The sequence below is a fragment of the Octopus sinensis genome, linkage group LG27 (genome assembly GCF_006345805.1).
Source record: "Octopus sinensis linkage group LG27, ASM634580v1, whole genome shotgun sequence".
NCBI classification, from domain to species: domain Eukaryota; kingdom Metazoa; phylum Mollusca; class Cephalopoda; order Octopoda; family Octopodidae; genus Octopus; species Octopus sinensis.
The window spans coordinates 6627100-6639599 of NC_043023.1; the positions used below are offsets into that span (position 1 = coordinate 6627100).

The window sequence follows — 12500 nt, forward strand, 5'->3', positions numbered from 1 at the left end:
GGATATCTTTTTTTCTTCAGAAATGTAAATAAACCCAATCTGTTCTGAAACGAGGGACATATTCATACGGCACAGAATGTTTCACCTCAATAGACGTCATTGATTGGTTGAAATTGCAGAAATTGAAGAAAAAAACAACAAATATCTTACAAACTATAGAATTTCTCAATAAAGCCAAGAGAAAAAGATGTTTTATAAACACATTCTACCAGTATACGAAGTTTAAAAGTGTTTAGTTACGTGAAATTATTTTAAAAAACTGCCGGTCAAACCGAAAAGATCTTAGTTACCTAGAAATTATGTTAAAAACTGCCGTTCAAACCGAAAAGATCTTATTTTTTTAGATACTTCTCTACTAAAGTAAAATAGTTTCTTCATTATTTTTCACTTATAAACTCCACAAGCCGACATATGTCTGCAATTTGTAAGTCTTTATGTACCTGGGACTGTGTGTATCAGTGTATAATAAAACATATTTGTTATTTAAATGTTTCAGAATATTTTTTTACATATTTCGGATCTTTTCCGTTTGACCGGCAGTTTTTTAAAATAATTTCCACGTAACTAAACACTTTTAAACTTCGTATACTGGTAGAATGTGTTATAAAAACATCTTTTTCTCTTGGCTTTATTGAGAAATTCTATAGTTTGTAAGATATTTTGTTGTGTTTTCTCTTCAATTTCTGCAATTTCAACCAATCAATGATGTCTATTGAGGTGAAAACATTCTGTACCGTATGAATATGTCCCTCGTTTAAGAAACAGATTGGGTTTATTTAGATTTCTAAAGAAAAAGGATACCCTTCCCCCCACCCCTCACCCTAACTCTAACCCTAACCCTAAAACAGATTGAAATGCAATAGATCAATACTAGGGTCATGATTATGGGTGACAATTTCATATGACACTGCTAGAAAAAACTGCCGTTCAAATCAAAAAGATCTTTCTCTACTAAAGTAAAATAGTTTCTTCATTATTTTTTTATTTATAAACTCCACAAGCCAACATACGTCTGCGATTTATAAGTCTTTATGTACCTGGGTCTGTGTGTATGAATGTATGTATACGTACGTAGTGTGTGTTTAAGTTTGTGCTCGTATATGTTGTGTGTGTGTATGTCGGTCTCCTTAAATCTGCCTCTGTCTATGTCCCTGTCTGTCTGCCTGTCTCCTTCTGTATCTCACACACACACATACACACGCAATGTATACGTATGTTTTTATCTTGATGCATAACCCATCTTTGTTTGGGCGCGGGCACACACACACACACACAGATTTGGTATGAATTTTCAGGAGTGGCTGTGTGATAAGTAGCTCGCTAACCAACCACATGGTTCCGGGTTCAGTCCCACTGCGTGGCATCTTGGGCAAGTGTCTTCTGCTATAGCCCCAGGCCGACCAATGCCTTGTGAGTGGATTTGGTAGACGGAAACTGAAAGAAGCCTGTCGTATATATGTATATATATATATATATATATATATGTATGTGTGTGTATGTGTTTGTGTGTCTGTGTTTGTCTCCCTAGCATTGCTTGACAACCGATGCTGGTGTGTTTACGTCCCCGTCACTTAGCGGTTCGGCAAAAGTGACCAATAGAATAAGTACTGGACTTACAAAGAATAAGTCCCGGGGTCGATTTGCTCGACTAAAGGCGGTGCTCCAGCATGGCCGCAGTCAAATGACTGAAACAAGTAAAAGAGTAAAGAGTAAAGAGAAGGAGTAACATTACTTTTACAGTCGTCCCCATAAATCTGTTTATGTGGGTCTTGGTTATCCCCACATCACTATAATCCCACCTTCTTCCAATCATGCATTCCAATAGATTTAAGTCTTTTTTTGCAGTGTCAATACATCCAAGATGTCCTCCGTATTAATGAACGACGAAATTTTGTGTTGCCTAAAACAAAACCTGTTTATATCCAACGCAAACTTTCACCGAAAGCTGCATTGATCATGGGACCACTGTTAGTAAAGTAGGTAAAGTTACCTTCTCGAGCCATGCCAGGCTCATAAGGGCCAGTTTCCCGGTTTCAATGGTGCATATATTCCCAACCTGGACGTAACCCCGGTCCATCGCAGGGTTACTCATGTTTGCCAGCTGAGTGGACTGGAGCAATGTGAAACGAAGTGTTTTGCTCAAGACTACAACGCGTTACCCGGTCTAGGAATCGAAACCACAATCATGAGTCCAACTCACTAAGCCACGTGCCACCACACTGTTAGTAACGATGAAATCTTTATTAGGATCTCTCTCTCTCTCACACACACACACACGTATATATATATATATGTATATATATATACATGTATATATATATATACACAAGATGTCCATAAATTACCTTTAACAATTTGAAAAATATTCAGGAAGGACAAAATAAAGAAATAATAAGCATCTTTAAAGATAAACGAATGTGATTTAAATATTGATTTAATTTTTGGTACAATGTCAGCAATTTCAGAGAAGGGGATAAGTCGATTGCTTCATCCCCAGTGTTCAACTGCTACTGGTTTTATCGATCTCCAGAAGGATAAAAGACAGGGTCGACCTCGGTGGAATTTGAACTCAGATAACATGCCGATAAACGTTTAGCCCGGCGTGTTACCGTTGCTGCCATAGAAATTGATTTAAAAAATATAAATAAAAGCATTGATGATATTTATTTAACATGGAAGTCGAGTGATACATCTCGACTTAAATAGATAGAATAAATTGTGGAAGTTGTAAAAAGATGTATGTGACAAACGCGAGATCTAATCTTGGTACACACTTATAGACATGGTTCACGGGATTCCCATACGCTCCAAGATTCCCATGCGAGGTAGCTTTGTGGTTCGGACCAGGAAATTCAAACTTGTTCGTGTTTACTCTTTTACTTGTTTCGGTCATTTTGACTGTGGCCATGCTGGAGCACCGCCTTTAGTCGAGCAAATTGACGCTGGGACTTATTTTTTGTAAGCCTAGTACTTATTCTATCGGTTTTCTTTTGCCGAACCGCTAAGTTACGGGGACGTAACCACACCAGTATCGGTTGTCAAGCGATGTTGGGGGGACTAACACAGACACAAAAACATACACACACACACACATACATATATATATATATATACATATATACGACGGTATGAGGATAAGTTGAAACAATTGCTAAAATCTCTACAGCTTAATTTGACATCTTGGAAAGGTCATTGCCTGGATTGATTTGCATTGGTGTAAAACGTGTCACGATGCATTAAAACAATTTGAGTTGAGGAAAAAGAACAATAAAAGAATTAAAGAACTTAATCCTGCAATCAACAGACACATTTGCTCAATCCCAGGAAATATCAAAATCTTTATTGTCCCCAGTGTGACTTGATAGCAAAATCCATACTTGGATTCAGATTCCATTCACACATCCATCGCAAATAGATGTAGCTGCTTTTAGCTTCAAAGTTGTTTCTTTTCTTTATCTCTCTCTCTCTCTCTCTCTCTCTCTTTCTCTCTCATTTTAAAATCTTCTTCAAACACTCATAAATCGAAATTGACGGGAGTGACCATCATATTACATTGTATTGTATGATATAGAAATGGTTAAGAGTTTTCACACAAATAAATCTATATTCAGAAACAAAAAGAAGAAAATGCTTTGAAAGTTTTATCCAGGGGCAATATATTCCAGATGTGCTAAGTGTGCACTGCACACCCATCGAAAATGACAAATTCATTATAATATTAACCTTACTCATTAATTTAATCACAAATCTTAATGGAAAACTTTTGTTATACCCCTGCTTGAAATTTTGTGGCATTGGGTGTGGCAGTATACCCAATGCAACAACCATCATATGCTACTGATTTTATCCTGGGTAAAAGAAAGAAAGCATTTACATGCTTATTAAGATATGCGACTGGTTTCAGTTGTTTAGAAAGATGATCTAGTCATGCTGAAATCATCATCATCATCATCATCATTTAGCGTCCGTTTTCCATGCTAGCATGGGTTGGACGGTTTAACTGGGGTCTGTGAAGCCGGAAGGCTTCATCAGGTTCAGTCAGGTTTGGCAGTGTTTCTACGGCTGGATGCCCTTCCTAACGCCAACCACTCCGTGAGTGTAGTGGGTGCTTTTTACGTGCCACCTGCACAGGTGCCAGACAGAGCTGGCAAACGACCACGAACAGATGGTGTTTTTACGTGCCATCGGCACGGGGGCCAGGCGAGGCTGGCAACGGACACGAACGGACGGTGCTTTTACATGCTACCGGCACGGGGGCCAGGCAAGGCTGGCAACGGACACGAGCGGATGGTGCTTTTACGTGCCAACGGCATGGGGGCCAGGCAAGGCTGGCAACGGACAAACGATCGGATGGTTCGCTTAACCACAGCTGCAATTTCCACTGATATTGATTTGGTTTGATTTTGACTGTTCTCACTGGTCTTGCCGGGTCTTCTCACGCACAGCATACTTCCATAGGTTTCGGTCTCTAGTCATTTCCTTGGTGAGACCTAAAGTTCGAAGGTTGTGCTTCACCACCTCGTCCCAGGTTTTCCTGGGAAAAATAAACTAAAATATATTCATGATATCAGTTCTGGATCTTCACGTTTCTCTTATAACAATCACACAGTACTGAAATTTCATTACTTAGGTGATTTTGTTAGAAAATCATGTGAGCTTTCAGAAAGATTAATTTAGTTTATTTCAACTTGTTTTCCCTTTTTCATTTCAGCATGACTAAATCGTGTTTTAAAGCAATTGAAACTAGTAGCATATTTTAATAGAAATATAAATACTTACTTTTATTCATGATAATAACTTCAAAGCATTTTTTGGGTCTTTTGAATATATATATATATATATACACACACACACAACAAAAACATATATACACACAGGATGCAATGGGTAAATTGTCGCCACTTTATATTTTTGATTTCATGCATGTGCATTGTTTGTCTTTGATTTTGTCGACTACACAGTATAGTAGGGTCAGTTGGGCACAGTCTGTGAGAAAATCAGCACCATGACACAATTCACTCTGCCAGAAATTTGGAAACAACATGCTGTACTGCTTGGCACTCATGCCAGAATCTCCAGTACGGACATTTGAGAGTGTTTGGGTGTCAATCTGAGGACATGTACCAAAAGTGATAAAAATCAAACACCCAGTCAACATTATGGTGTTTGGAGTGATCACTAGTGATAGCGATGTTATGCCTCCATTCATCTTTCCACATGGCCTCAGGGTCAATATAGAGGCCTACATCAAGTGCCTGGAGGAGGTAGTGCTGTTCTGGGTCAACAGGGTGGCTGCTGGAAGACTCCAACAGAACTCTGCATCATACCACGCAAGCAGGAGAACCCAGTCATGACTGTCAGACAATTTCTGCGACCACAACATTACCCTTAACATCTGGACACCTAACTCCTCAGACTACAATCCCCATGATTATTATGTGTAGGGCACAGTTGAGCAAGAGACCAACAAAACTCCTTGTAACACCAAAGATGAACTGAAAGCAAGGATTATGGCAGTATTCACCAACTTAAACAAGGAGACCATCCAGAAGAATTTCAGGAGATTCCAAAGTCATCTGGAGGCCACGGTTGAAACCAATGGCGATTTTATTGAATAAATTTACTCTTTAGTATTTCAAGATATTTTTATCTAATTTTGGTAAATATATCTGTTAAAATGAGATGGCAGTATAACTTTCATTTTTGCATAATTTAGATGACAGTTTATTCACCAAAAAAAACACAAAATGCAAAAATAACCAGACAAATGAAAATATACGAAATAAAAAACGATTACCTATGTACCATTTGTTTCACTTGTTAATATTTACATATATGGACACACAAAGATAGTTTTTTGCTGAGATTTTTCTTGAGAACACATTCTTCGTGATAATGGCGATTTGACGTCTATGTTTAGCATATAGGCTGTCCACTTTTAGTGGTCAGTCCTTTAAATTTTGTATGTAAAAAATATTTTAATCTTCGGATTTTTTTAAATATGCTAACCCACTGGTTTTAATTGATTAATATCAATTTCTACCCTTATTCAATTTCATATATATATATATATATATATATATATATACATATATAAATAAATGAAAGAATGGAGTCGAACGAAGATGTTAACAAAATTCCTTTACTCTCGACACATGTTTCGAAGACAGCATGTTTCGCTTCAACCGTGTTTCCTGACGTGAATTTGCTACCAAGGTTTCGGTTAAACGAATTTCCCATGCTGACGATAAACATAGGATAATTCATTCACCTACTTAAATATATATATATATATGTTGGATCATTAGCTCCTACACTCCTTGTTTCTTTTCTGTGTATCTTTCTGTCGAAGAGCATAGGCTCGAAACGTAAAAGACTTGTTTTATTTCTATTCCTGAGTGCCATACTAATACATTGTTTGTTTGTACTCCACCTGCCTTCGTCTTTTGTTTTCCCGTTATATATATATATCATCATCATCATCATCATCATCGTTTAACGTCCGTTCTCCATGCTAGCATGGGTTGGACGGTTCGACCGGGGATCTGGGAAGCCAGAAGGCTGCACCAGGCTCCAGTCTTATCTGGCAATGTTTCTACAGCTGGATGCCCTTCCTAACGCCAACCACTCCATGAGTGTAGTGGGTGCTTTTTACGTGCCACCTGCACAGGTGCCAGGCGAGGCTGGCAGCGGCCACGGTCGGATTGGTGTATTTTATGTGCCACCGGCATGGAAGCCAGTCGAGGCGGCGCTGGCATCGGCCACGAGTCGGATAGTGCTTTTTACGTACCACCAGACCAGGGATCCTGGCTGGTTCAATTCGATTTCGATTTCGCTTGCCCCAACATGTCTTCGCAAGCAAAGGGGGTTGGCATGGGTGCCTGTCGTACGGTCAGATTGGTATATTTTATGTGCTGAGTATTGTAGTTTGCTTGAAGCATTGTGTATTGTTTATAAAGAATAAAAAGGTTTTGAATGGTACAACAATGCCCTATAATACAGACAATGGGCTATATACCTGGTGTAATTTAGTCATCCATAGTCTGATATGATATTTCGGAATAATATTCCTTCTTCAGAAATTCATAGATGGAGTCACTGCTGTGTATATCTATACATGCACACATGCATATATATATATATATATATACATACACATACATGTATATATTACTCTTTACTCTTTTACTTGTTTCAGTCATTTGACTGCGGCCATGCTGGAGCACCGCCTTTTAGTCGAGCAAATCGACCCCGGGACTTATTCTTTGTAAGCCCAGTACTTATTCTATTGGTCTCTTTTGCCGATCCGCTAAGTGACGGGGACGCAAACACACCAGCATCGGTTGTCAAGCAATGCTAGAGGGACAAACCAGACACACAAACATATACACACACACACATACATTTATATATATTATATATTATATATATATATATATATATATATATACATAATGTGACGGGCTTCATTCAGTTTCCGTCTACCAAATCTACTCACAAGGCTTTGGTCGGCCTGGGGCTATACCAGAAGATACTTGCCCAAGATGCTATGCAGTGGGACTGAACCCGGAACCATGTGGTTGGTTAGCAAGCTACTTACCACACAGCCACTCCTGCGCCTATATATATATATATACACATAGACATATATATATGTGTGTATGTAAATTCATGCAAATATGTAATCAGTTGAGTAATGAAAGAAAACAAAGACAACCACAATCTATTGAATTATTTATTGATATATATATACATATTATAATATACATATATATATACACACAGGATATATATATACACTAACATATATATATATATATAATATATATACACACATATATACATATATATATATGCATATATATATTATATATATACATATTATACATATTATATATACATAAATATTATATATATATTATATATACATATGTATTATATATATTTCTATATACATGTATACAACAGGCTTCTTTTGCATTTATAAATAGTCCAAGACTAAAGTATTCTTACATGGAAGGTCGAGAGAGAAAGAGGGAGGAAAGACAGAGAGGGAGAGAGAGGAAGCATGTAAGGGTCTGTGTGTCCCTGAAGATAAATTGTAGCATAGCAGAATGAGGGAGGGAGAGAGAGAGAGAGGAGTCGGAGAAGCTATAGTAGCAAGGGAGGGGAGTGTGTGTGTATGTGTGTGTGTTAGAAACTGCTGTGAACAAATTGGTCGATATTTAAGAGTACGTATGGGGCAGGAATTGCAAGTTAAAGATACAGTCTGTGTTGGTTGCATTCGAAATTGGGGGTTCTCTCAGGGTTTTCTGGTTCATAGTAGTAAAGGAGCTGTTTAGAGGTTGTTTATTTTCTGTGCTGGTGCTGTGATGGTGTGTGTGGAGGGAGGGGCTGTTTTTTTTGCAGGGAGTTGAATATAGTTTGTTATTTTTGTTTCCAAGGGGATGTTTCTGTTTGTGAAAGGTTTGTTTACAAACTGATTACACAAACACAGATGCACATAAATATATGTCATATGTGTGTGTGTGTGTATGTATGTATGTATGTATGTATGTATGTATGTATGTATGTATGTATGTGTGTGTGTATACATATGCATATACACACACACGCATATATATATACACAAATATATATATATATGTATATATATATATATTATATATATATATATATATATATATATATATATATATATATATAAATATTTCGTTTCGGGATTTGGTTTGCAAGATTCTTTATATGAGTTCGTGTATTGGAGCATATTCTGTTGTGTCAGGGGAGAGTCATTCTCTTTTAGTGCCTATTATTAACACACTCACCGTAAAATTTCCACTTATTTCTTATTTTTATTTTCCTAAAATTTTTGTTGCGTCTTGCGACCTTTTCAATAGTCTTTTCAAGAGTCAAGACTATTGAAAAGGTTGCAAGACGCAACAAAATTTAGGAAAAAAAAAAAAAAATAAGTGGAAATTTTACCGGTGAGTGTGTTAAATAATAAGGCACTAAAAGAAAATGACTCTCCCCAGACACAACAGAATATATATATATATATATATATATATATATATATATATATGTGCATATGCATATATATATACATTTATTTATATACAAATATATGTATATGTATATGTGTATATATATATACAGGTTATGAGAGGTAATGGTGTCATTGAGACCCAAAGGTGTCAGGTAATGCTGAGTAAGTGCTATGGACAGACCATAGTTAAGTTCCAGGTTCGGTGATTATGCAAATGAGGAGTCCAACGTAGGTCATATATCAGCATGCGTATATATATAAAAATTAACAGAATGACGTAAAAATCCAAGGCTGTGTACAGCCATGGATTTTTATCTCATTCTGTTAATTTTATATATATGCGTATATATATATATATATATATATATATATACACACACATATATATGCTAAATACAACCACCATCACTACCACATCTACCACCAACATAACCATCATCATCACCAACACCACAACCATCATCACACCACCACCACCACTATCCCCAACACCACTACCACTACCTTTGGGGCGCCTTTAATGGAAACACATAAGATCGGCAGGCAATGATTCTGAAAGGGGGTTTTCAGGACCCTGTGGCAGAGCCGTGAGGAAAGAAAAGTCGCTGGAAAAAACTGCCAAGTTTAATGTCTTTAAGATGGTTTTAAATTGTAAAACTTTGCATCCTTATAAAACCCTGTTTTTTTTTTTTTCCAGAAATATCAGAATTCTATATAAGGATGCAGATTTTGCCTCTCGTTAATAAAGAACACTGTCCGCGATTATGTCCTGAGTCCAGGTGCTGTGAACCTGGTGGGACCTTAAACTTTAAGTTGTGCAGTCACCAGTGAGGCAACTATCTGGTTCCTGGTTGAGTAGGAGGGCAACATGGCAAGCATGGGGAATCTGAACATGTGAACTTGGATGAAGTTGACAAGGGAGGAAGGATGTAATAACCTTATGCACGAGGGCATTGCTGCATTTTGCATGGGCGATGGTCAGTGATGGCCTTCCTTGGTCATGAGTGGACAGGCATCGTATGTGTGTGTTCTTTTATCCCTTTACTTGTTTCAGTCATTTTGACTGTGGCCATGCTGGAGCACCACTTCAAAGGGTTTTAGTTGAGCAAATCGACCCCAGGACTTATTCTTTGTAAGCCTTGTACTTATTCTATCGGTCTCTTTTGCTGAACTGCAAAGTGATGAAGACCTAAACACACCAGTATCGGTTGTCAAGTAATGGTGGGGGGACAAACACAGTCACAAAGATATAAATATATACATATATATGTATATATTTATTTATATATATATATATATATTTATATACATACACACATTCGCCATGATAGATCGTTAGCCACTAAAAGCTAGTCTATTTTCTCTCCCTGTTTATTTGTGTTCCTTTCTCTCAAAGAGCATAGGTTCGAAATGTAAAAGACTTTCTCGCTTCCCGAGCATATATATATAATACATATATATATATACATATATATATATACATATATATATATATATACATATATATATACATATATATATATACATATATATATATATATACATATATATATGCCAGACCCCTCTGGCACCTGTGCAGGTGGCACGTAAAAAACACCCACTATACACTCGCGGAGTGGTGGCGTTAGGAAGGGCATCCAGCTGTAGAAACACTGCCAGACTAGACTGGAGCCTGGGGCAGTCCGAGCCCCAGACCCCGGTCGAACCGTCCAACCCGTGCTAGCGCGGAAAACGGACGTTAAACGATGATGATGATGATGATGATATATAATATATATATATATATATACATATATATATATACATATATATATATATATATATATACACACACACACACACACATATATATATATATATATATATATAATTAAGTATGTGAATGATAAGTTTTCACACAGTTTCCATCTCCCAAGTTCACTTACAAGGCATTCCTTAGCTGCCCAATGGAATAGTAAAAGACACTGGCCCAAGGTCCGGCATGGTGGGACTGAACTCAAAAACCTTGTGGTTGCAAAGCTAGCTTCTTAACCACACAGCCATGCCTGCACCTTGACCACAATCAACATTAATGCCACTACCACCACCCATCCCAGGATTCTACAGTGTGGTTGTGGTTGTAGTAGTGATAACGGTGGTATCATATTAGTGTTGTGGAAGTGTTGTTGAAGTGTTCTGGCAATGGTAGTGTAGTAGTATTGTAGCAGTGTTGTGGCAGTGTTGTAGAAGTGTTATAGAAGTATTGTGCTGGTGTCGTAAGCGATGTTGTGGCGATGTTATAACAGTTTTCTGGTGGTGTTGTCGCAGTGGTGTGTTGGTGTTGTAAGTAGTGTTCTGGTGGTATATCAGCATTGTTGTAGCAGTGTTCTGGTGGCATGGTAGCAGTGTTGTAGAAGTGTTCTAGCGGAGTTATAGCAGTGTTGTACTAGTGTTCTGGTGGTGTGTTAGCAGTGTAGTGACGGTGTGGTAATTTTGTTGTAGTACTGTTTTGATAAGATTGTAGCAGTGTTCTGGTAGTGGTGCAGCAGTGTTGTAAAAGTGTTATAGAAGTATTGTGTTGGTGCTGTAGCATTGTTCTAGTAGTATCATAGCAGTGTTCTTGTGGTGTGTTAGCAGTGTTTAAACAGTATTCTGCTAGTGTTGTAGTAGTGTTCTGGTGGTGTGATAGCAGTGTTGTAGTACTGTTCTAGTAAGGTGGTAGCAGTGTTCTGAGGTATTGTAGTGGTGTCATAGTTGTGTCTTATGGTCTGTTGTAGTGCACTGTGGAGTGCATTGTAGTAGTGTTATAGAAGTGTTGTGGTAGTGCTGTTGCAGTGTTTTAGCAGTGTTTTAGTAGTGTCTTGTTCTGTATGTGGTGTGTGTGTGTGTGTGTTTACGTTGCAGTAGACAGTCCCTGTGATAAAAAGGTTAGTGACCCCTACTGGTCTTGCAGAAGGCAGCCCCCTGTGGGTTGTGTGTGGGTGTCATTAGTTAACGAAGTCTTTGACCTCTCGTTAGTGTTTCACAAATCAATAAGTTACTTCACAGTTTGATCTCCTCTTGATGTAGACATTTGTCCAGGTTCTTCCAGAAGATTGTCTTCTGCAAAAAAATAAATAAAATAAACAACAACAACAACAATAATAATAATAATGATAATAATAATATAATAATAAATAATAATAATAATAATAATAATATAAAATATAATAATAATAATATAATAATAATAATAATAATAATAATAATAATAAAAATAATAATAATAATAATATAATAATAATATAATAATAATAATAATATAATAATAATAATAAATAAATAAAATAATAATAATAATAATAATAAAATAATAATAATAATAAATAAAATAATAATATAATAATAATAAAAAATAATAATAATATATAATAATAATAAAATAATAAATAAAATAAAATAATAATAATAATAATAATAATAATAATGATAATAA

At 36.7% G+C, this 12500-nt stretch overlaps 2 long non-coding RNA genes across 2 annotated transcripts in view; both read right to left on the reverse strand.

Moving 5' to 3' along the window:
- LOC118768158 overlaps positions 1-1703 on the reverse strand; it is a 12394-nt gene extending 10691 nt beyond the window's left edge. The window contains exon 1 of the long non-coding RNA XR_005004016.1: positions 1693-1703. This is a non-coding gene — a long non-coding RNA (uncharacterized LOC118768158). The remainder of the gene's footprint in view (positions 1-1692) is intronic.
- A 9658-nt stretch (positions 1704-11361) lies between these two features.
- Positions 11362-12500, reverse strand: part of LOC118768132 — a 4959-nt gene continuing 3820 nt past the window's right edge. The window contains exon 2 of the long non-coding RNA XR_005004004.1: positions 11362-12127. This is a non-coding gene — a long non-coding RNA (uncharacterized LOC118768132). The remainder of the gene's footprint in view (positions 12128-12500) is intronic.